We start from the raw sequence: 24284 nt of genomic DNA, 5'->3' as shown, positions 1-24284 counted from the left end.
TTGAATATTTGAGGTGCCCTCATAGGCATTATTTTCACTTAACAAAAGATCTCACAGAACGAGTGGCTTTTACCGAGTTTTAAGTGGAGCATTGCTACCGCACAGCACCCTGGGGGGACTCACGCGTTGTGGCCGGTGGCTCCGGCTGGGCGGCTGGGTCTGCAGGGGGTGGGTGAGTCCACCTTCAGCCAGCCCTGCGCGAGTCGTCCCTGATGGGCTCTGTCTTGGGGGATGACGTAGGCCTCGTCCGTCCCAGGCTGAGCTGGGGCTCTCGGTAACCAGGGGAGCTGCTGGTCTGGAGGCCTTGTCACAACAGAAGTTCTCCTGGCAGTGGTCGCTCCGGGATGTTCGCGGGTTGGTGTTTGAAGCTGCTGAGGACGGCATGAGGCCATTTAGGGGTGCTTCTCCAGAAGAGCTTCCAAACACCAAGTGCATATCATTGCTGCCTTGGTCTGGCCTGGCAGGCCCAGCGGTGGCTGGTAGGTGGTGGGATACCAGGCTGTTGGCTGTCAGCAGCCTCATTCTGGAAGAGGGCAAGGGGGTTGTGGAGTCCAGGGTAAACTGACCTGGATGCAGTGATGGTTTTGCCACCGGGATCATAAAAATCAGGGTGCTGTTCGGGGTGCACGGGTGACTTTCACGGCTCAGGCCTTATTCCACTTGCTCTTGTACAGAAAGAAGAGTGATCGTGTGTGCAAAATTGTGTTTATTGCTTCTCCAGAGTGAGTGGTGGTTGATTAAAGGGTGTCAGAACCGCCTGCTTTTTAGCCTGTTTAGCTCGGCTCTGGCTGGCCTGGGCCCAGGGCCTCTGTGTTCCTGGGCTTCTGTCGCTTAGAAGAGCTGCATGGCAGCACAGAGACAAGGGGCTGTTTGTGTGGATTCAGACCAATGGCAGCTGCAAGAAAGGAGAGTGATAAAGTCCTTCTGTTTTCCTTTCACTCAACTCTGAGGGCTACTTTAGGATTTTTATAACGTTACAGCGTTCCTTAGGAAAGCTTGACTTGGAGCATTTATTCTAAGGATTTTAGGGATCTTTTGTGAGGGGAGGTGTTGTCTGTCAGAAGGACCATCTGACAGGGATGGAACTGTTGGCTAGACCTAGCTACCATCGGGCTGTGTGATCTTGTGCCAGTCACTCCCCTTCTCTGGTCCTGTGAGCCAGGGAGCCGGGACTAGAGCATCCAAGTAATTCGCACTCAGTACCAGCACTTTGCGTACTGGTACACTAGTACTAGGACCCTGGGTCCCAAATGACATACTTTGCTGAGGATTTGGAGCCCAACAGAGCTGTTTCTGATTCCTGGGTCACAGCACTTATTAGCTCTGTGAGCCCAAGCAAGTGACTTCACCTCCTCGGCCTCCTTGATCAGATGGGGATAAAGTCACTTGGATCACGGAGTGTTCGCCAAGATTCAGTTCATTTAAATGAGGTGGTGCGCGAGGAGAGTGCGGCCGCCGTTAACTGTAAGCTGCGTGGTATGAGGGCCTTGCAACGCCCCTTTACTTCTTGTCATAGAGCGAGTGCCTCCCGTTAGCCTTAATTACAGTGGAAAAGATTCTGATAACTGTGGACCAGTGGGAAGTCCTTTCTCCCAGGGTTCTCTATTCTTTCCTGTTACTTTAATTTGCTCCTTGAGGAGTTAGTGCCTGACTTGAGAGGTCTGAGGAGTGGGTGGGCTCTGCTTACTGGGCTTCCCTTTAGGAAGATGATTCTATAACATGAAACAAAGCTAAAAACAAACATGGTCCAAGGGACTTCCCTGGTGGTCCAGTGGTTAAGACTCTGTGCTTCCACTGCGGCGGGTGAGGGTTCGATCCCTGGTCGGGGAACTAAGATCCTGCGCACCAAGTGGCGAGGCCAAAAAAATAAAAGTGGTCCAAATGGCTCAACTTGGGGCTTCTCAGTTTGGAACTTTGTTATTTCAACATGGCTTTTTCATGGTTCCTAACTTTTGTTATTAGAAGACAAATTTGTGAGGCGTAGACAATGCAGAGGAAAAATGCAGCTCTTTGTTTTCCTTGAGAGAGAATGCAGGGATGTGTAAGGAGGAAGGCTTAACCTCTTCCCAAATATGTATTGAACTCTGCTATTTTTAAGGCAGTTGGAGATGCAAAAAGGAATTCAACTGATGTAGTCCTTGTCGCCATAGAGATTGGTTTATTGGAGCAGGGCAGCCATTAAATTATAGAAATAATGATTTAATTATAGTTGTGATGGTGCTAGGAGAAATACAGTGTATAAGGAGTGCGCAGTGTCGGATCGCATGTGATAGGGAGATCAGAACATCACCCTGGGGCAGTGGCTTCTAGCTTGAGATCTGAAGGGTGGGAGGGGAGTGTGCCAGGGGAGATGAGGAGTGCATCTCTCCAGACAGAAGGAACACATGGGCAAAGGCAGAAAGGAGCTAGGCTCCTTAGAACGACTGCAGGAAGGCCAAGGTAGCTCAGAGGCCAGCAAGCTCTGGGGACAGAGGGATGTGGATCATTCAGAGAGGTTGGCAGGGGCTGGACTGTGCTGGCAGGGCCTGGACATCCAGGATCCAGATTTTTTTTTTAATTTAGTATTTATTTTATATTGGAATATAGTTGATTTCCAATGTTGTGTTAGTTTCAGGTGCACAGCAAAGTGATTCAGCTATACATATATACATATCCATTCTCCCTCAGATTCCCTTTCCATATAGGTTGTTACAGAATATTAAGTAGAGTTCCCTGTGCTATATAGTAGGTCTCCGTTGATTATCTATTTTATATATATATAGTAGTGTGTATATGTTCACAGGATGCAGATTTTATTCCAAAGAGCAGGGGGAAGGATTGAGCTAGAAAAGGGCCTTGATGCAATTTCATATGTGTTTTTAAGAGATCACTCTGGTTTCTTAGTGGAGCTTAGATTTGTGGGCTAGGAGCATAAAAAATATGGGGAGACCAGTTTGGAGGCTCCTGCAGCCATCCAGGTTTATTATGATGGCCTGTTTCTCAAGTGTGGGATGGAGATTAATATTTAGGAGGCACAGTGCACAGGACCACCAGGTTGACAGGATGGGAGATGTGAGGGTGGGGAAGGAGCCCAGCTCAGCTGCAGTCCTGAGCAACTGGGAGAAGTGTGGTACCATCTGAGCAGAGAGAAAATTTGGGGGGATTGTGGTTTGGGCGGGGATGGAGGTCAGCTGGACACACTCCTTCTTCTTTGGGGAGGCGCTCCCCCCTAGATGTTGTGTTGCTTGCCCCCCATCTCCCTCAGGCCTCTGCTCAGATGACCCCTTGTTAGGGAAACCTTTGGGGACCACGCAGTGGTCCTCCCCGCTGCACCTTTCACCGTCTGACAAATTGTTTATTTTCTTATTTCTTTAGAGTGTATATCCTCTTAGGAGGATGTGCGCTCCTTAAAGGCAGGAGTTTTTGTTTGTTTTATTCTCTGCTGTGTATCTATAGCACCTAGAACAATGCCTGGCATATAGAAAGCCCTCAATAAATACTTGTTGAATGAATCATGAGTTTGATTTTCATTCTGGTTTTAATATCCTTTTCAAACTTGAGTGACTTTTAATTAACCTGAGGCTAGAAAGAGGCATAGTGACACTGTTCATTTGCAATCAAGTCTTTTTTTTTGTTTAGGCAGGATGTGTAGAAAAGTTTGATTTTCTTCTTTTTTTTTCTTTTTAAATTCAGTGTTAGAAATGATAGAAGAGGGCAGTTATGAAAATACTTGAATATCACATCTGTTTAAATTCTTTACAGATCAGTATAAACATGTAGCCCTCCATCTGATGTATTGTTCAGATTTGGGGCTAAATTATAGCACGTGTAATTCCTCTGAGCTAATTATTTTTCTGGGAGCGGTCATTGACTTTTTGATCGCATCTTTTTTACTTGCTAGGGAAAGGTATGGAGGTTAGGATCCAAACTTCCTTAAAGGAGAAATCTGAGGGCAGCACAGGATAGAAACCTTTTGTTAGAGATATTGCTGGATCCCGGAGTCTCTACACAGCCAGTAATTTGAAAGTACTTGTAGTTCATAAATGGTTTCCTAAAATCTGTTTTACTTTGGGTTCTAAATCCATTGCTATCACTTGTAAACAGGATCTATACTTGTGAAAGAGAAGGCTGTATATGTAAATAAATGGTTACAGGTACAGCTGTTGAAGTCACACCTCTGTTTGAATCCCACCCCCTCCCCATCATTTACTAGCTTGTGACTTTGTACAAGTTACTTAACCTCTTCCTTTAAAATGGGTATTACCAAAATTATTTTATTATTTGAGGGGTTAGGGGAAGACAGATACTCATTATTGTTACCATTTATAAGCTTAACATAATGGATGGTATTACTAAATGGGATTTAAATGTAGAAGTATCTTAAAGAGAACTGTGTTATAGGGTATAATTGGCTCACTCCAGTGTTCCCCAAACTTGCCTGAACATAACAATCTCCTCGAAGTGCTTGTTAACAATATAGATTCTCAGGCAGCACCCAGATTTACTGACTTAAGTCTCCAGAGGAGGGGCCTGGGAATCTTGCTAAGTAGGCAGGGTGATGACACATCCTGGATTTTGTGAGACTGTCCTTGCTTCCAAATATTCTGCTTGGTAGATTCTAGATGTGTGTTTATACTCGTCAGATTATATCCCAGTTTTTAGACAGGTAATATGTCACCGTTTATATAGGCCACCTTATTCAGAATCTTCTCTCGAATCAAAGCAGACATAACATGCTTCTGGGTTCCCAGGAACATGAGAGGATTTATAGCTACAGTACAACAGTGTTGGTGTAAGTTACTCAGCTTTCTTTCTCTTTACAAAACCTATCTGATTTTAGTAATCTGCTCTGTGAAATATACTCAGGGACATGGTCAAATATCTTGACGGCCTTCTGTCTTCCTGAGTCTTTAAGGCGTCAGTTACTCCAGGCTGTCAGAGTGGCAGTGACTGTGGACGCAGTGTCTCTGCAGGGGGGCGACCCCCAAGCTTTGTTCATTGAAGGCCAAGCCTGCAGAGCTGCTCTTTCCTCCTCTGAGAGCTGGGAACCAGGAAGGAACGTTTCACTTCACTGCACTTAGGACAGCGTGTTCTTAATCAACTGTTCTGGAAAAACAGCATTTTGTTGTTTTCACACAAGCCTGCAAGTTCATTTCCCTTCTCTGGCCCAGGCAGTAACTAATCATTTCCCTATCAGTGACAAAGGAAGATGAACATCTAAAACTTTTTATTCTGAAGGCTGAGCTTTCTGCAGACATCACAAGTGGAGTTCACACCTCTTTGAGGAATACAGGATTCTCATTGTCTCTAAGGAGGTACCTCCCCATGCCAGGTGGGGCTGGGGTAGCTGTTTTTTCACATAAGTCTATGAAGATTTAAAGAATTTTCTCCAACAGCCATTTTTCATATGATTTCATACTGATAGTTTATTTCAGGTTGGGCTTAATGGTATCTTTCTCTTTATATTATCGTGGGAGAAATTGATTTATGGTGCGAATCTTACTTGGGTGATAAGTTCATTTTCTGACCTGCGACAAATCAATCTACTTTTTGGAGCTCTTGTTAAAGTGGAAAAGTTGATGTACGTTTGTAAATTTGCACATTTTTACTTTCTTAGAAAAAGCCTGTGAGGTCTTGAGGGCATCTACCTAAATACATTTAAAGGTGAGGATCTGGATATTGAAATGGAAGGCATTTCTTCCTTTCTTTTCTGCCCTAGTATTCTCACATGACAAAACTTTGTATCTGCACAGTATTAAGTAACAGAATCCTGAAGTTTTAGTGAATTTAAGAACAACTCATTCGGAAACTGTTGTGAAATGTGGGCAGATATTTGTCATTCTGTGGGCGGACCTAAAGGACTGAACCTTCCCGGTATTAAAGGCAGGAGGCGGGTCTGCGTGCAGGTGAGTTTGCCGCCTTCTTCTGTCACGTGGGCAGATAGCAGGAAGCAGGAGGAAGCAGGCCCTCAGTGAGGACTCCCCTTGACTCCCTCAGGAGCTCAGCTATGGGATGAGTCTGGGCCTGCAGCTTTCTTTCCCAACTGCTCTTGCTGTCCTGGCTTTTTTTTTTCTTTTGTCATCTGAAAATCATCTTTGTGTGGGGAGAGGCTGGAGGTGGAAATTTAAGAGTCTTCTTTTTACAAGGAGTAGAGACGATTACCCAGGTAAGTGGTGTTCTGATCAGTCATAGCCACAGATTGATACCTTGGCAGGTGAGCGGCCGCTTGGGGAGGAGGGAGTTTGTGGGAGAACAGCCCGGCGCCTGGGCACTCGGGTCCTGTTGACAGGGAGGAGGCAAGGCCCACGCCAGGCATTTCTAAAGTGCAAATACAGCACGTAGGAAAGACACCATCTTGGTCCACAAAGCAAGACCTCTGGTTAAACAAACTAAAAGCCATCCAACCAACCCACTCCTCCTTTCCTCCAGCAAATATACATATACATACATACAGCAAAAATGGACAGTGATGCAAGAGGTGCAATTTTAACTTTGTTAAATACCCATACTTAAAATTGCAATTGTTTATGTAACTATGTCTAATTATCTAAAAAATAGTCCCAAGGTTTTTTTGCTAGGGTTTTAATGATATCATGTATTTTAACATCTTACCACATTGTCTAACCTAGGAACATAGGAACCCGAGGTTCCTATTCCACCTTTTTTTTTTTTGAAACTCCTGCAGCACGGAATAGACAACAGAGCACCTTATAAGGACTTAGAGACGACTTGTTGAATTGGATTGAAGCATGACTCAGTCCATTTATGTAGGTGGAATTCTGCCTCACTTGCTTGTGGGTGTGCACATATTCATGATGTTTATTTACAAGCTGTCTTAGCTAAAGAAATGCCTGCTAATTTCTCTTAGTCTGTGTGTGCATCATATGGAATTATCTCTGCAAATTAATTTCTTTAATTAACCCAGAGAAGAGGGAAAAATCAAACATGTTTCATTAAGTACTCTGCCTAGAGTAAGTTAAAAATGTGACAAAGTACCTTTGTATATAATACAAAATTGTGTATAAAATGATGTCTAAAACAGATAATTGTAAGTAGTTGAATTCTCAGATCATTTCATTTTGGTCAGAATGGTAGTTTGTGGACAGGTTTCCCTCCTCGTCTCTGGTCCTCAGTATTGAGGGGAAGGTCCCAGGGATGTGCTGTGAATGGACAGGGAGAGGAGTTCCTCCACGTGAGGTGAGAGGCACGGGAATGGGAGGCACATCAGGGCACATCTGAGGAAGCATAGGTGTTATCGCCAGCACATAAATCACGAGAGGATGACAAGAGATGAATGTGGAGAGGCTGGGGTACTCCCTGAGGATCCTGGATGTCCAGAGAGCATGTTACTCTTTGCATTTTAAGCAGGAAGGGACAAGGTTCAATTTCTGCTTTAGAGGGTCTCTGTACCCTTTTGGATTGTGGGCTGAAGGTTACGACAGCAGTAGCAGCTCCAATTGCTCCTCCCCCAGCCCTCCCTGCCTGTCTCTGCTTTATTTCCTTGGAAGCACTTGTCACCAGAGTACACAGTGTATGCTTTATCTACTTGCCCTTTGTCTGCCTTTCCTAACTAGAATGTAAACTTCCCGAGGGCAGGGATATAACTTTTCCCGCTGCAGTATCTCCAGTGCCACCACCATGCCTGGCAAGTAACAGGTGCTCAGCAAATAATTTATTAACCAATCAAATGCACGAGTCAGTTTCTGAAATCAAAGTGTGTCATTGTTCTCCTCACAGATTTTACAATTGATTACAAAAGGAAAAAATAGTAACAAATCAGTGGGGAAACTGGACAACACCGTAAACAAGGGGTCAAAATTAACATCACCAATGAGGGCTGGTGAGTGTCACATGCCTCTGGATGTCATATCCCGGCCAAGAAGGCCGAATCCGAATCTAATTGTGCATAAACACCAGAGAAACCTAAATTGAAAGATATTCTCTAAAATAGTTGGCATGTATTCCTCGAAAATATCAATGTCATGAAAGACAAAGAAGCTGAAGAACTGTTTCAGTTTAAAGGAGACCCAAGTTAAATGCAGTTTTTGATCCTATGCTGGGTCCTGGGCAAAAGAAAACTTCCATGAAGGACATTAGGATACTTGATGAAAGTGAAATATGCAAAGGGGGCGGGGGGAAATAGATTGTGAGCTAGAATGCTTCAGTGTAATTGAACTCTGGATAAATTGTCATGATTCAGAAGCTATATCTCTGGGTGGCTTGAGCCATGCCTCAGGACCCAGGGAAGCAGAAGAAAGATCTGTAGGGGCAAGAACCCTGGAGTGGGATTCCGGAGACCTGGCTCTGCTACTGAAGCTGAGGGGCCGTGTTTCTTCTCAGAGGTAGGAGTTCTGAGGCTCAGAGATTCTCTGGCTGTTACATAACTTTGATTCTGAGCAGCAGACTTAGTCCCAGTGCTGTGAATTTTAGGCAGAGGTGATAGTAACACCTAACGGTCAACTGTGGCTGCCTTTTGGGGTGGGATTCAAAAACCATTGAAAGAGGAAAAAATAAAGACAGTAACTGACAGGGTAACCTATTTATTAGCACTGACATTCTTAGTCTTACTTGTCAGTTTCTTCTTGGTGGTCAAATCACAGTGAATACTCAGAGGGAAGTGGAGATAGAGAGAAGAGCTAAGTATTCAAAAGATACAGTTTGGGGAGAACGTATGATCTTTCTGTCATTTAGGGTGGTGACGCTAATTGCAGGGATTTATTTTATAGGGCAGTAGCTTTTAAGCCCAATTCCTTCTGCCTGGTTCCAGTGATCACTGAGACCCAGTGATGATAGATACTCGTAGAACCTGAACCTTTCTAGTATTAAAGAGTTCTTTAAAAAATCAGCTGAGATCCCTCATTAAATCTTTTTTTTTTCTAACATCTTTATTGGAGTATAATTGCTTTATAATGGTGTATTAGTTTCTGTTTTATAACAAAGTGAATCAGTTATACATATACATATGTTCCCATATCTCTTCCCTCTTGCATCTCCCTCCCTCCCACCCTCCCTATCCCACCCCTCTAGGTGGTCACAAAGCACAGAGCTGATCTCTCTGTGCTATGCGGCTGCTTCCCACTAGCTACCTATTTTACGTTTGGTAGTGTATACATGTCCATGCCCCTCTCTCACTTTGTCCCAGCTTACCCTTCCCCCTCCCTGTATCCTCAAGTCTGTTCTCTAGTAGGTCTCCATCTTTATTCCCGTCTTGTCCCTAGGTTCTTCTGACCATTTTTTTCTTCTTCTTCTTTTTTTTTTTTTTTTTTTTTAGATTCCATATATGTGTTAGCATACGGTATTTGTTTTTCTCTTTCTGACTTACTTCACTCTGTATGACAGTCTCTAGGTCCATCCACCTCACTACAAATAGCTCAGTTTTGTTCCTTTTTATGGCTGAGTAATATTCCATTGTATATATGTTCCACATCTCCTTTATCCATTCATCTGTTGATGGACACTTAGGTTGCTTCCATGTCCTGGCTATTGTAAATAGAGCTGCAATGAACATTTTGGTACATGACTCTTTTTGAATTATAGTTGTCTCAGGGTATATGCCCAGTAGTGGGATTGCTCGGTTGTATGGTAGTTCTATTTTTAGATTTTTAAAGAACCTCCATACTGTTCTCCATAGTGGCTGTATCAATTTACATTCCCACCAACAGTGCAAGAGGGTTCCCTTTTCTCCACACCCTCTCCAGCACATATTGTTTGTAGATTTTTTTATGATGGCCATTCTGACCAGTGTGAGATGATATCTCATTGTAGTTTTGATTTGCATTTCTCTAATGATTAATGATGTTGAGCATTCTTTCATGTGTTTGTTGGCAATCTGTATATCTTCTTTGGAGAAATGTCTATTTAGGTCTTCTGCCCATTTTTGGATTGGGTTGTTTGTTTTTTTGATATTGAGCTGCATGAGTTGCTTGTATGTTCTGGAGATTAATCTTTTGTCAGTTGCTTCATTTGCAAATATTTTCTCCCATTCTGAGGGTTGTCTTTTCGTCTTGTTTATGGTTTCCTTTGCTGTGCAGAAGCTTTTAAGTTTCATTAGGTCCCATTTGTTTATTTTTGTTTGTATTTCCATTTCTCTAGGAGCTGGGTCAAAAAAGATCTTGCTGTGATTTATGTCATAAAGTGTTCTGCCTATGTTTTCCTCTAAGAGTTTGATGGTGTCTGGCCTTACATTTAGGTCTTTAATCCATTTTGAGTTTATTTTTGTGTATGGTTTTTGGGAGTGTTCTAATTTCAATCTTTTACATGTAGCTGTCCAGTTTTCCCAGCACCACTTATTGAAGAGGCTGTCTTTTCTCCACTGTATATTCTTGCCTCCTTTATCAAAGATAAGGTGACCGTATGTGTGTGGGTTTACCTCTGGGCTTTCTATCCTGTTCCATTGATCTATATTTCTGTTTCTGTGCCAGTACCATACTGTCTTGATTACTGTAGCTTTGTAGTATAGTCTGAAGTCAGGGAACCTGATTCCTCCAGCTCCGTTTTTCTTTCTCAAGATTGCTTTGGCTGGGCTTCCCTGGTGGCACAGTGGTTGAGAATCTGCCTGCCAATGCAGGGGACACGGGTTCGAGCCCTGGTCTGGGAAGATCCCACATGCCGCGGAGCAACTAGGCCTGTGAGCCACAACTACTGAGCCTGTGCGTCTGGAGCTTGTGCTCCGCAACAAGAGAGGCTGCGATAGTGAGAGGCCCGTGCACCGCGATGAAGAGTGGCCTCCGCTTGCCGCAACTAGAGAAAGCCCTCGCACAGAAACGAAGACCCAACATAGCAATCAATCAATCAATCAATCAATCAATCAATAAATCTTAAAAAAAAAAAGATTGCTTTGGCTATTCGGGGTCTTTTGTGTTTCCATACAAATTGTGAAATTTTTTGATCTAGTTCTGTGAAAAATGCCAGTGGTATTTTGATAAGGATTGCATTGAATCTGTAGATTGCTTTGGGTAGTAGAGTCATTTTCACAATGTTGATTATTCCAACCCAAGAACATGGTGTATCTCTCCATCTGTTGGTATCATCTTTAATTTCTTTCATCAGTGTCTTAATAGTTTTCTGCATACAGGTCTTTTGTCTCCTTAGGTAGGTTTATTCCTAGATATTTTATTCTTTTTGTTGCAGTGGTAAATGCGAGTGTTTCCTTAATTTCTCTTTCAGATTTTTCATCATTAGTGTATAGGAATGCAAGAGATTTCTGTGCATTAATTTTGTATCCTGCTACTTTACCAAATTCATTGATTAGCTCTAGTAGTTTTCTGGTAGCATCTTTAGGATTCTCTATGTATAGTATCATGTCATCTGCAAACAGTGACAGCTTTACTTCTTCTTTTCCGATTTGGATTCCTTTTATTTCTTTTTCTTCTCTGATTGCTGTGGCTAACACTTCCAAAACTATGTTGAATAATAGTGGTGAGAGTGGGCAACCTTGCCTTGTTCCTGATCTTAGTGGAAATGCTTTCTGTTTTTCACCATTGAGGGCGATGTTGGCTGTGGGTTTGTCATATATGGCCTTTATTATGTTGAGGAAATTTCCCTCTATGCCTACTTTCTGGAGGGTTTTTATCATAAATGGATGTTGAATTTTGTCGAAAGCTTTCTCTGCATCTATTGAGATGATCATTTGATTTTTCTCCTTCAGTTTGTTAATATGGTATATCACGTTGATTGATTTGCATATATCGCAGAATCCTTGCATTCCTGGGATATACCCCACTTGATCATAATGTATGATCCTTTTAATATGCTGTTGGATTCTGTTTGCTAGTATTTTGTTGAGGATTTTTGCATCTATGTTCATCAGTGATATTGGCCTGTAGTTTCCTTTCTTTGTGACATCTTTGTCTGGTTTTGGTATCAGAGTGATGGTGGCCTTGTAGAATGAGTTTGGGAGTGTTCCTCCCTCTGCAATATTTTGGAAGAGTTTGAGAAGGATAGGTGTTAGCTCTTCTCTAAATGTTTGATAGAATTCACCTGTGAAGCCATCTGGTCCTGGGCTTTTGTTTGTTGGAAGATTTTTAATCACACTTTCAATTTCAGTGCTTGTGATTGGTCTGCTCATATTTTCTATTACTTCCTGGTTCAGTCTCGGAAGGTTGTGCATTTCTAAGAATGTGTCCATTTCTTCCAGGTTGTCCATTTTATTGGCATATAGTTGATTGTAGGAATCTCTCATGATCCTTTGTATTTCTGCAGTGTCAGTTGTGACTTCTCCTTTTTCATTTCTAATTCTATTGGTTTGAGTCTTCTCCCTTTTTTCTTGATAAGTCTGGCTAATGGTTTATCAATTTTGTTTATCTTCTCAAAGAACCAGCTTTTAGTTTTATTGATCTTTGCTATCGTTTCCTTCATTTCTTTTTCATTTATTTCTGATATGATCTTTGTGATTTCTTTCCTTCTGCTAACTTTGGGGTTTTTTTGTTCTTCTTTCTCTAATTGCTTTAGGTGTAAGGTTAGGTTGTTTATTTGAGATGTTTCTTGTTTCTTAAGGTAGGATTGTATTGCTATAAACTTCCCTCTTAAAACTGCTGTTGCTGCATCCCATAGCTTTTGGGTCGTTGTGTTTTCATTGTCATTTGTTTTTAGGTATTTTTTGATTTCTTCAGTGATCTCTTGGTTATTAAGTAGTGTGTTGTTTAGCCTCCATGTGTTTGTATTTCTTACAGATTTTTTCCTGTAATTGATATCTAGTCTCATAGCATTGTGGTCGGAAAAGATACCTGATACGATTTCAATTTTCTTAAATTTACCAAGGCTTGATTTGTGACCCAAGATATGATCTATCCTGGAGAGTGTTCCATGAGCACTTGAGAAGAATGTGTATTCTGTTGTTTTTGGATGGAATGTCCTATAAATATCAATTAAGTTCATCTTGTTTAATGTATCATTTAAAGCTTGTGTTTCCTTATTTATTTTCATTTTAGATGATCTGTCCATTGGTGAAAGTGGGGTGTTAAAGTCCCATACTATGATTGTGTTACTGTCGATTTCCTCTTTTATGGCTGTTAGTATTTTCCTTATGTATTGAGGTGCTCGTATGTTGGGTGCATAAATATTTACAATTGTTGTATCTTCTTCTTGGATTGATCCCTTGATCATTATGTAGTGTCCTTCTTTGTCTCTTGTAATAGTCTTTGTTTTAAAGTCCATTTTGTCTGATATGAAAATTGCTACTCCAGCTTTCTTTTGATTTCCATTTGCATGGAATATCTTTTTCCATCCCCTCACTTTCAGTCTGTATGTGTCCCTAGGTCTGAAGTAGGTCTCTTGTAGACAGCATATATACGGGTCTTGTTTTTATATCCATTCAGCCAGTCTATGTCTTTTGGTTGGAGCATTTAATCCATTTACATTTAAGGTAATTATTGATATGTATTGTCCTATTACCATTTTCTTAATTGTTTTGGGTTTATTATTGTAGGTCTTTTCCTTCTCTTGTGTTTCCTGCCTAGAGAAGTTCCCTTAGCACTTGTTGTAAAGCTGGTTTGGTGGTGCTGAATTCTGTTAGCTTTTGCTTGTCTGTAAAGGTTTTAATTTGTCTGTCAAATCTGAATGAGATCCTTGCTGAGTAGAGTAATCTTGGTTGTAGGTTTTTCTCCTTCATCCCTTTAAATATGTCCTGCCACTCCCTTCTGGCTTGCAGAGTTTCTGCTGAAAGATCAGCTTTTAACCTTATGGGGATTCCCTTATGTCTTATTTGTTGTTTTTCCCTTGCTGCTTTTAATATTTGTTCTTTGTATTTCGTTTTTGATAGTTTGATTAATATGTGTCTTGGTGTGTTTCTCCTTGGATGTATCCTGTGTGGGACTCTCTGTGCTTCCTGGACTTGATTAACTATTTTCTTTCCCATATTAGGGAAGTTTTCAACTATAATCTGTTCAAATATTTTCTCAGTCCCTTTCTTTTCCTCTTCTTCTTCTGGGACCCCTATAATTCGAATGTTGGTGCGTTTAATGTCATCCCAGAGGTCTCTGAGACTGTCCTCAATTCTTTTCATTCTTTTTTCTTTATTCTGCTCTGTGGTAGTTATTTCCAATATTTTATCTTCCAGGTCACTTATCCGTTCTTCCGCCTCAGTTATTCTGCTATTGATCCCTTCTAGAGAATTTTTAATTTCATTTATTGTGTTGTTCATCACTGTTTGTTTGCTCTTTAGTTCTTCTAGGTCCTTGTTAAACGTTTCTTGTATTTTCTCCATTCTATTTCCAAGATTTTGGATCATCTTTACTATCATTATTCTGAATTCTTCTTCAGGTAGACTGCCTCTTTCCTCTTCATTTGTTTGGTCTGGTGGGTTTTGCCTTGCTCCTTCATCTGCTGTGTGTTTCTCTGTCTTCTCATTTTGCTTAACTTACTGTGTTTGGGATCTCCTTTTCACAGGCTGCATGTTCGTAGTTTCCGTTGTTTTTGGTGTCTGTCCCCCGTGGCTAAGGTTGGTTCAGTGGGTTATATAGGCTTCCTGGTGGAGGGGACTGGTGCCTGTGTTCTGGTGGATGAGGCTGGATCTTGTCTTTCTGGTGGGCAGGTCCACCTTTGGTGGTGTGTTTTGGGCCTTATTATGTGGCCTTATTATGATTTTAGGCAGCCTCTTTGCTAATGGATGGGGTTGTGTTCCTGTCTTGCTAGTTGTTTGGCATGGGGTGTCCAGCACTGTAGCTTGCTGGTCGTTGAGTGGAGCTGGGTCTTGGTGTTGAGATGGAGATTTCTGGGAGATTTTCGCCATTTGATATTACGTGGAGCTGGGAGGTCTCTTGTGGACCACTGTCCTGAACTTGGCTCTCCCACCTCAGTGGCACAGCCCTGACGCCTGGCTGGAGCACCAAGAGCCTGACTTTCAACAGCGTCCACCACAGTTGACCACTCCCTGCTTCTAGTGGCACTCTTCCCTCCTAGGGCATCGCGCAGTCTCCTTGCTGCCTCATTAAATCTTAAACCACCAAAGAAAGAGTTAAAAATTACATGCCCATTTGCATTAATTATTGAAATTAAAAAGTAATTTTAAAGCGGTTTAAAGTAACAATGGTTGAAACAGAATTTGCTGGTTAAATCTGAACAAACTGAAATAAATGCCATTATCAGGGCATCCCAATGTTTTTAACCACTGCTTTGCGTGGGTGGCACAAAGAGGTTAGTATGAGCTTATATTAGCCAAGATGGAGAGATGAAGACCATCTAGAAACCTGAAGCCAGTAACGCAGTTAAGGTTTTGGAGTGTTATTTTACCTGCATATTTCTCAATGGAGTATATAAATAAAGTAATGTGTTCAAATTTTAAGGAGTAATTTAAAATGCATTATAATATTAATGGAACCCAAATCAGAATCCTTTATAGAGATTAAAAGTGTTATAAATGTAAAGTGCTTACGTGCCCTGAGTGGTCTTCAAGTGTTTTGATGACGAATTTGCACACTTTTAACTGTTATTTTAAAATCCATTTCCATTTATTTGGTTTGCTTAAGTTTGAAGTATGCATACATCTTTTCCAACTGCTTTAGGTTCCCAAGGGTTTTGTATTTTAATGTAATTTATTGGTAAGTCGGTAGAAACATAGCTAACTAATAGTGGTTATTTGGTGGGAATTTGGGTTGTATGATTTCTAAGTCTGTCTCTCAGTTTATGTGAATTTAAACAAGAAGCCAGATAAAGATGTAAAGTGAAAAATACCTAGAGAGGCTTCAACAGATAAAGTTTGTTTTTTTTAATATAGTATGTGAATTTAATCTAAGCCATACTTTAAAAGATAGCCATTTGGCATTAACTCTTTAATGAATTGAGAGAACAGAGAAAAACAACCTTGTCTCACAGTGTACTTCTGCTTTTTTTCTATAACTAGATGAAGTATAATTTAACCTACGTGACAAGTTATTGTTACCGCTTTTTGAATTTTGAAAAAAGGTACAATTTTGGACTAATGCTACTACTGCTTAGTTTCTGATATCCTGCCTACTCTGGAGAAGAATATTTATGTATAAGAAAATGCTATCTTGGCTACAGTGACACCTTTGAGATTTGAGGAGTATATGTATAAATTGTATAGAACAACATCTGAATAAATGAGGAAAGGCTATGCATATGTAAAAAGCAAAATAAAAGATCTTTTTTGTGACTTACCTCTTAGTATTGCTATGTATTAGTATTACTACTAGTATTAGTAGTATTCTAGTATAACACAACCTTCCTTCTCCTTATCATCATGTGCCATTCTTTTAGTGTTTATTAGGTGCTAGGCACATGCTAAGTACTTTATACAATTTTGCGATTCAGTTCTCCCACAACTTAAGAAATGAGTATTCACAATTTCATTTCACAAATGAGGAACCTGAGGTTTAGAGAAGGTACTTTCCGTTCCTCAGCAGTGGCAATTTCAGATTTTAATACAAGGTGGTTTTGTGTCCAAAGCCTTTTTATCTTAGCTGCTTTCTTACAGTTACCTCTCAGAGGATGACTATTCAACAGACTCAGGAGAATCAGATTTGCTAACATTCTTAGCCAACTGCATAGGTGGGGCAAAAATTTAATTCAATTAACCAGTTTTAAAGTTAAATAAAGGATTGCTATTAGGATGGCTACTAAAAAAAAAAAAAAACCCCACCCAGAAATTAATAAGTGTTGACAAGGATGTGGAGAAATTGGAACCCTTGTGCATTGCTAGGGATGCAAAATGGTGCAGCTGCTTTGGAAAACAGTGTGGTAGTTCCTTTAAAAAATATAAAATAGAGCTACCATATAATCTAGAAATCTCAGCTCTGGATATATACCCCAAAGAATTGAAAGCAGGGTCTTGAAGAGATATTTGCACACCCATGTTCATAGCAGCATTATTCACAATAGTTGAGAGGTGGAAGCAACCCAGATGTCTATTGATGGGTGAATGGATAGACAAAATGTGGGATATACTCACAATGGAATATTATTCAGCCTTAAAAAGGAAGGAAATTCTGACACCTGCAACAACATGAATGGACTTGAGGATATTACGCGAAGTGAAATAAGCTAGTTGAAAGAGGACAAACACTGTATGATTCCATTAATATGAGATGCCTAGAGTAGTCAAAATTATAGAGACAAACTAGAAAGGTGGTTTCTAGGCACTGGAGGGGGGAAGGAATGGAGAGTTATTGTGTGATGGGTACAGAGTTTCAGTCTGGGTTGATGAAAAAGTGTGGGGATGGATGGTGGTGATGGTTGCACAACAATGTGAACGTTCTTAATGCTACTGAACTATGCTTACACGTGGTTAAGATGGTAAATTTTATGCATATTATATCACAATTTAAAATAATAGCTTAAAAAACAGGGGGGAAGGATTGAAGTGACTGCCTGTGAACTCTTCCCTGTGAAGGATAAAAGGGATTTTGATCTCAGTCACATACTTCTCAGGTTAAGTTATTCCAGCCCACTCAAACAGCATTCACTGGAAAAGCGAGGGTGGTGGAAAGTCATGGAGACCTTGAGTTTTATTTCCCTAACCCCCAACTTGCTTGGAGTCTTCATTCTCTTCATCTTGTCCAAAGCAAGATGAGTGGACTTTTCTTAGAAATTGAATTCCTTGGAGGGTGATATCAGCAGACTTTCACTCTGAGCGCTTTAGCAACAGCTTTCTCAGCCTGAGAGGAAAAGCCAAGGGCTCGCATTCAAATAGGTAAGCAAGATGCTTCCGAAATTGAAACCTGTAACCGTAACCGAGAGTCACGCTTTTCAGTTAAGCCTAGTGTTAGATGGTAGATGGATGAATCATCTGGTCTGAGTGTGTCAACTGAAGGATGTGGAATTTGACTAATATCTAGTTACCTTTGGGTTTATCTTACAGAATCTCACTGGTTCCATTCAGCTCCATATGGAAAAGTTTAACGTGATATAACAGTGAAGCTGGGTTGTCCTGTCTTCCAGCTTTAACACTCTTACGGTTGTATGTATTGTAATACTTGAAAAGAGGGGTTCTGACGTTTCTTGTTGGTTGACAGCTATTTGAGTTGTCACCGTGCAAGTAGTGTAGTGGTGAATGGAGCTCACCGTCTAGTGCAGAATGGTCCTTATTTGGCATCTTCCTATTTATAAGTGGGAGAAGTTCAACCAAGTATTGGGAGCATCTGGCAGAGGCCTTTACCCTGTTTGTGGGGAGAGAAGTGTGGGTGGAGCCAGAGTGCCCCTAGTTAAAGGGCTACCTCGAGAGTTTTGCACCGGGCTTCGTTCCAGCAACACTGGGGGCCTGTTCTCACTTTTCAGTGGGGAGGAGAGTGTGGAGGTAACCAGGATTATTAGACCCCTCCCTGATTTAAGGCCTCTTTTACTACTGGATAGAAGCTAGAGTGGAATTAGGGAGACCAAAAAGGAGGCTTCTGCAGGATTGTACCCAAAGATGATGGTAATGATGGTAATGATAGTAGCCACATGGAGGGCTACCCGTGTGCCAAAAGCTCTACTTGTCTTATCCTCACTCTATGAGCTATAGGTCGGTGACATTACCGGTGCCATTTCGCAGATGAGGAAATCCAGGAACAAAGAGGCTGATCAATTTTTTTTTAAGATCACACAGCTTGTATTGACTGGACCCAGGCTGGTGGGCAGGCCTGGGAGCTGGTAGGCAGGAGCCGTTTTCATTCTTCGAAAGCCATGTGATCATCAGGAATGTAGTGTAGGAAGGGGCAGAGGTGGTGGATTGCCTTTAAACTGCGGTTCAGGAGCCATGGGGCGTCCCTGGCCACACCTGTTTCTTCTCGGGATAGGTGATAGCTGTGGTCCAGTATCAGCTCAGGGCTGGCCTGAGCTTTGTGGAGGAATGGGCTGGTTGAGGGCATTTGCTGGAGCTGTGTGCTCCCAGACGCCTGGTTGCTTTTCTGGATGTGGCAGTGGTGGGGTGATGGGCGTTGTGTGTGTGTGGGCGGGTGGCAGAGTGTACAGTGTGGTTCTGATTCTGAGTGAGCTGTACGTGGATATTCATTGACGTGAGCAGGTTCTGTTGGTCCCCTAGGCGTTTGGTTGGGGGATGAAGAACAGCCAACAAGCGGCAGAGTGCTTTTTGTGATGTTTACTTTATGGAACATACTGTGCTTGGCACTACAACCTGTTTGACAAGAGAGGCAGCAAGAAATTCAGAGCCATTAAAGAATTATTTATACCATAATACAAACACAGCCTTTTCAAGTGTTTTGTAGGCCTGTTTCCTGCAGGGGTCTGTAGAAAGCGTGTGCCTCATCTACTAAAATTTAGGAAAGGTGGTTAGCAGTTTTGTAGAGAAGCAAGGAACTGTAATTCTCCACTTTGTTTTTAAAAATCTGCCTGCCTTGGTCGTGCTTATTGTTTAATGTGTTGGATTCAGGATTAAAGGAAAATTGACAGGTAGGGAGCATCTGCTCTTTTACTTTTTAAAAAAAGTTAAATATGTCGTTTTCTTTTTTTAGTTAAAAAATGAAATACAGGGAATTCCCTGGCAGTCCAGTGGTTAGGACTTGGTGCCTTCACTCACGAGGCTGGGGTTCGATCCCTGGTCTGGGAACTTAGATCTCACAAGCCGAGTGGCACAGCCAAAAAAACAAAAACAAAAATGAAATACATGCCCATGGTTTTAAAAAGCTCCCTAAGCAACATAAAAGGATGTGGGAAATCCTCCTTTCATTCTAGTCCTCACATGCCTTCCCCAGAGATAGTTTCAGTTTTCTTGTGTATTCGTCATATATGGGCTACGCAAATATAAACATATTCTGTATACAGTATGCACACTGTTCCATGCTGTGCTTTTTTCATTGTGTGATACTTCTTAGAGATGATTTCGTACCAGCACATATAAATCTATCCTGTTTTTTTAAAAAAATTAATTAATTAGTTAATTTATTTTTGGCTGTGTTGGGTCTTCGTTTCTGTGCGAGGGCTTTCTCTAGTTGCGGCGAGCGGGGGCCACTCTTCATCGCGGTGCGCGGGCCTCTCACTATCGCGGCCTCTCTTTCTGCGGAGCACAGGCTCCAGATGCGCAGGCTCAGTAGTTGTGGCGCACGGGCTCCGTTGCTCCGTGGCATGTGGGATGTGGGATCCTCCCAGACCAGGGCTCGAACCCGTGTTCCCCTGCATTGGCAGGCAGATTCTCAACCACTGCGCCACCAGGGAAGCCCCTATCCTGTTTGTTTTAATAGCTATAAAATTCCAATGAATGGAATGACTAGAATTTATTTAACCAGCCCCCATTTAGACCTTAATGCTTTTATAAACAATATTGAGGGGTATGTCCTACTATATCCTTCATTATTTCACACGTGTGAATATATCTATAAAATAAACTTCTCTGTCAAAGTATATTTAGATTTGAAATCTTAGGAGGCTTACTCTTGGGCTTAGTAAAGCTAGAATTTGAACATCTATGTGTGAAAGACCAGTCATTTTTGAGAATTTCATTTGATTAACTTGGTTTTTATCCTGGCAGCAGTTGTGAAAAGATGCTGTTTAAATACATCACATCTATTTAAACATTTACTCCTAAAAGTAAGGTATTTCAACCAAATGTTATTTCAGGCAGGTACAATTTAATCGTTAATTAAGCCCCTCCCTTGACAGATGGAATACAGTCTCGATTCTGAGCCCCCAGCCCCCCATTAAAATTTAAGAACTGCAAGCTAAGCATGGTGAGTGTGGAGGCCATTCACTTCCCTGATGAGAAACCTCGTGGTACTGGAATATGGGGAACGTATGAGTGTCTGTTAATGGACAGTCTTGAGCTTCCGAGGGACCTGCAGTTTACTGTATCCAAAGGGCTGTGCCGCTGCTCTGTAGTTCACCTGCACTTGTGTCACCAGTTCATGAGGCGTTTTTCTGCCAGCTTCACACGTGTTAACCTATCGGGTGGGCTGGGGGTTTAAACTTCTGATTAATGTCAGTGCATTTCTGCAAATGATGTTTGTTATTTTTCACCATCTTTCCAAAGTTAAATCTTATTAGCAGGGTGAGAGGAGTTTCAAGAAACTGATACTGGCTTTTTGTTTTTGTTTATGTTTATGTTTAGACTTTATGTTTATGATTATGTTTAGATTTTTCAGTATTTAACCAGGCGTGTGGAACCTGGACGCTTCTGGGTGTGCTGTTCCTCATTAGTCAATGCTATTAGTATGTCTTTAGAAAAAAACCACACGCACACTAGCGTATAGATTTGTTTTGCAAGACAATTTGCTAAAATGTCAGTTAATATCATTAAAGAACAGGCCCTACTTCTTTTTACTGATTGTTCTTGTCAGTGGTGATCTGAGATGGATGTAGTTACTAAGCTTTTGAAAGTGTGTATCTAGGTTCTGTAATGTGGTCTTGAGTGGCCATGGGGTCAGAGTACCCACTGAGCACCTGTTAATAATTAGCCCTGCACTAATAATAACAACAGCTAAATGCACTGAGCCACAACTCATCAAAACCCTGCACTTCTTTTGCCTGAGTTTTATGGGTAAGGAAAGTGAGGAGGTTAAGCTGAACACACAAGGGCCCACAGTTAGTAGAGCCAGGATTTGTATGTGGGCAGTTTGCTCCAGGCCCACACCATGATGTTTTATGTATTACTCTCCAAAAAACCCCTTTGAGGCTGATAATAATATTCCCATTTTACCTTCAGGGAGCTTGAGGCTCAGAATTAAATGACTTAACCGCAGGTCATTAAAGGTCACAGCTACTGAGAAACCATGTGGTCTGAAATCCAGATTCTTCCCTATGGCTCACAGTTGTTATTTAAGGGAAGACCTCATGTGTGGGCCTGTCCCACATATTTCAGGACTTTTAGCTTCCCTAGAACCCACTCACTAAATTCCACTAGGGACCTCAATGACTGTGCCAGCCAAAAATGTCCCCACATATTTCTAATGTTCTTCTACTAGGTGTCATATTTACATTTCTTAATTTCAAACTCGTCTCTTATCATTATACTGCATTGCCTCCCATGGCAATTTTTTAATCAACAGTAATCAGACTCAACTCTTGCTCATAATTTGGAATAGTTAGAATAATTGGAATAATTGTAAATGCAAATCATTTCAATACAGAATCACAGATGAGAGAGAGCATCTCACCCAGATCCCTGTCTTATATTTTAAGCACACACACACACACACACACACACACACACACACACACACACACACACACACACACACCCTTTCTACCCACTCTGAAGCACAGAGGTGGCAGAAAAGACTTTCTCAAAGTCAAAAAAAAATTGGCAGCTGACTGGACTCAACCCCTATTTGTGCGGGGCCTGTTGGCATTTCTTCGAATTATCAGTTTGCTTCAGGCAAATGTATTTGACTGAGCTGTGTTTGTTTTCTAATGAGTGATTTTGACCTTTCAAAGGGCGACATTTGGAGGGTTGATGTAATTGAGTTGAAAAGGCATACCATGGAACTGCAGGACAAGTTTGTGGCTATTTTGGAAAAGTTATTTTGCTCATGGTCTTTTAAGTAGTTTTATAATGCTGAGAAAACTGGACACTTCTGATGAGACTTCTCACTGTTACCTTAGCAGGTGTTTGTGCAGGCTTCCCCCAGATTTAAGTAGTATAAGAGGCAGGTTGAATAATCTCATATGTACTAATCCTGATGGTTCTCATGGAGGAAAGAATTTTTTTTTTTTAAAGTATTTGTTTATTTATTTATTTATGGCTGCGCTGGGTATTTGTTTCTGTGCGAGGGCTCTCCCCAGTTGCGGCAAGCGGGGGCCACTCCTCATCGCGGTGCGCGGGCCTCTCACTATCACGGCCTCTCCTGCTGCGGAGCACAGGCTCCAGATGGGCAGGCTCAGCAGTTGTGGCTCACGGGCCCAGCCGCTCCGCGGCACGTGGGATCCTCCCAGACCAGGGCCCGAACCCGTGTCCCCCGCACCAGCAGGCAGACTCTCAACCACTGCGCCACCAGGGAAGCCCGAGGAAAGAATTTTTTTTTTAACATCTTTATTGGAGTATAATTGCTTTACAATGATGTGTTAGTTTCTGCTTTATAACAAAGTGAATCACCTATACATATATATATATCCCCATATCTCAGAGGAAAGAATTTTTGGTGAATGAAAAATGTTGTTGTTTGAGAACATTCACTTGTTCAGAAAATTTGTTCAGTGCCTGTTGTGTAGCAGATACAGTTTTAATTTCTGTGGATGAATTAGGCATAGATTTTGCCTGTTGTTTGTGGTGCTGATTGTTTCCAGACTCTTTCTGTATCTTCAATAAAAGACAAAAGATTACTTGACTACATCCACTTAGGACACTATACAACTGTATTGTCCATTGTATAGGATCAGGGTTAGAGGTTAGTTCTGGTAAGCATCTTTGCCTGATGGTATCAGTCTCATTCGTTTACGAGTATACCTCTAGAATATAAAATGTGTTTTTGGGAACAGATTTAATGAAGAAGTTGATTCATTATGCAGGAGGGTCATCAGATGATTATATCTTTTAAAAAAGCATCTCTAATGTCACAGAGTTCTTGGGTCTCAAATGTTGGTTGATCAGTTAAGTCACAGCACTTGAGGAAACTATGACCAATGCACAAATGTCTTCTGATGAATGCTGGGAGAGAATTTGCAGATGCTGGAATAAACTTTCTCTAAATGCTCTTACACAAATTTGGAGGTGTTGAGGGATATGCATTTCTTACTGACTGTGGAAAGAGTTCATTGAAACTGTTGACATACACCTTTCATTAGTGATTCAGAAATAGTAGAAGTTGTTTTGAAATCACCCAAGTTATAGTAACAGGAAAATAATTCTTCTCATCCTCATCTGCCTCTTCTTCCTCACTATTATTATTATTATTATTAGAGTAGGAACATGACTTGGGAAAAATCTGTTTGAATCAATAACTCACTTGGCAGACACTTAAACTGATTGAGAGCTATTTTATGTCCCTTTTACTTTCATGGAGGAGAGACCACTGATTAAAAAGCTTGATATTGGAGAGCTCTTAAAAAACAAACAAACCAACCAATAAAACAGAACAGACTTAGGGCATCTCCTGATATCCTGATTTCTGTACATATAGTGTATTACAGTACACTATAGTGTATTACAATAATTGATGTTCTTATTGATGACCTTTGACTCATGACAATCATGTGAAGCTGGCTTCTGAGTACTCTTCTTGTTTTTTAAAAAAAATCAGTAAATAGCCCCAGAAGTGTATTTGAGGAGGTAGGAAAATGTTTAGGATATAATGTGAGTGAAAACAAGTTACAAAGTAGTATGTATATATATCCTCAAGTTGGTAAAACCCAACGGCATTTTCCAAAATTTTACAGTGAATCTGGGTAACTCTTATAAAAAAATGTTATTAGAAGTTGGGGTG

General features: G+C 41.3%; 1 protein-coding gene across 18 annotated transcripts in view; it reads left to right on the top strand.

Annotated features, from left to right (window-relative positions):
- The window catches only part of SGMS1 (sphingomyelin synthase 1), a 294748-nt gene that overhangs the window by 108552 nt on the left and 161912 nt on the right, over positions 1-24284 (top strand). For 2 of the 18 annotated variants that reach the window (XM_082339550.1, XM_082339542.1), the window contains exon 1: positions 5924-6145. The exons of the other annotated variants lie outside the window; for them this stretch is intronic. The gene's annotated coding sequence lies outside the window, so the exon portion shown is untranslated. Of the gene's footprint in view, positions 1-5923; positions 6146-24284 lie in introns of those variants that run through there. 18 annotated transcript variants of the gene reach the window in all.

The sequence above is a fragment of the Balaenoptera borealis genome, assembly GCF_965194805.1.
Source record: "Balaenoptera borealis genome assembly, chromosome: 10".
Taxonomy (NCBI): Eukaryota; Metazoa; Chordata; class Mammalia; order Artiodactyla; family Balaenopteridae; genus Balaenoptera; species Balaenoptera borealis.
The sequence above is the reverse complement of the archived record's forward strand: the minus strand, read 5'-3'. Positions and strand labels throughout refer to the sequence as shown.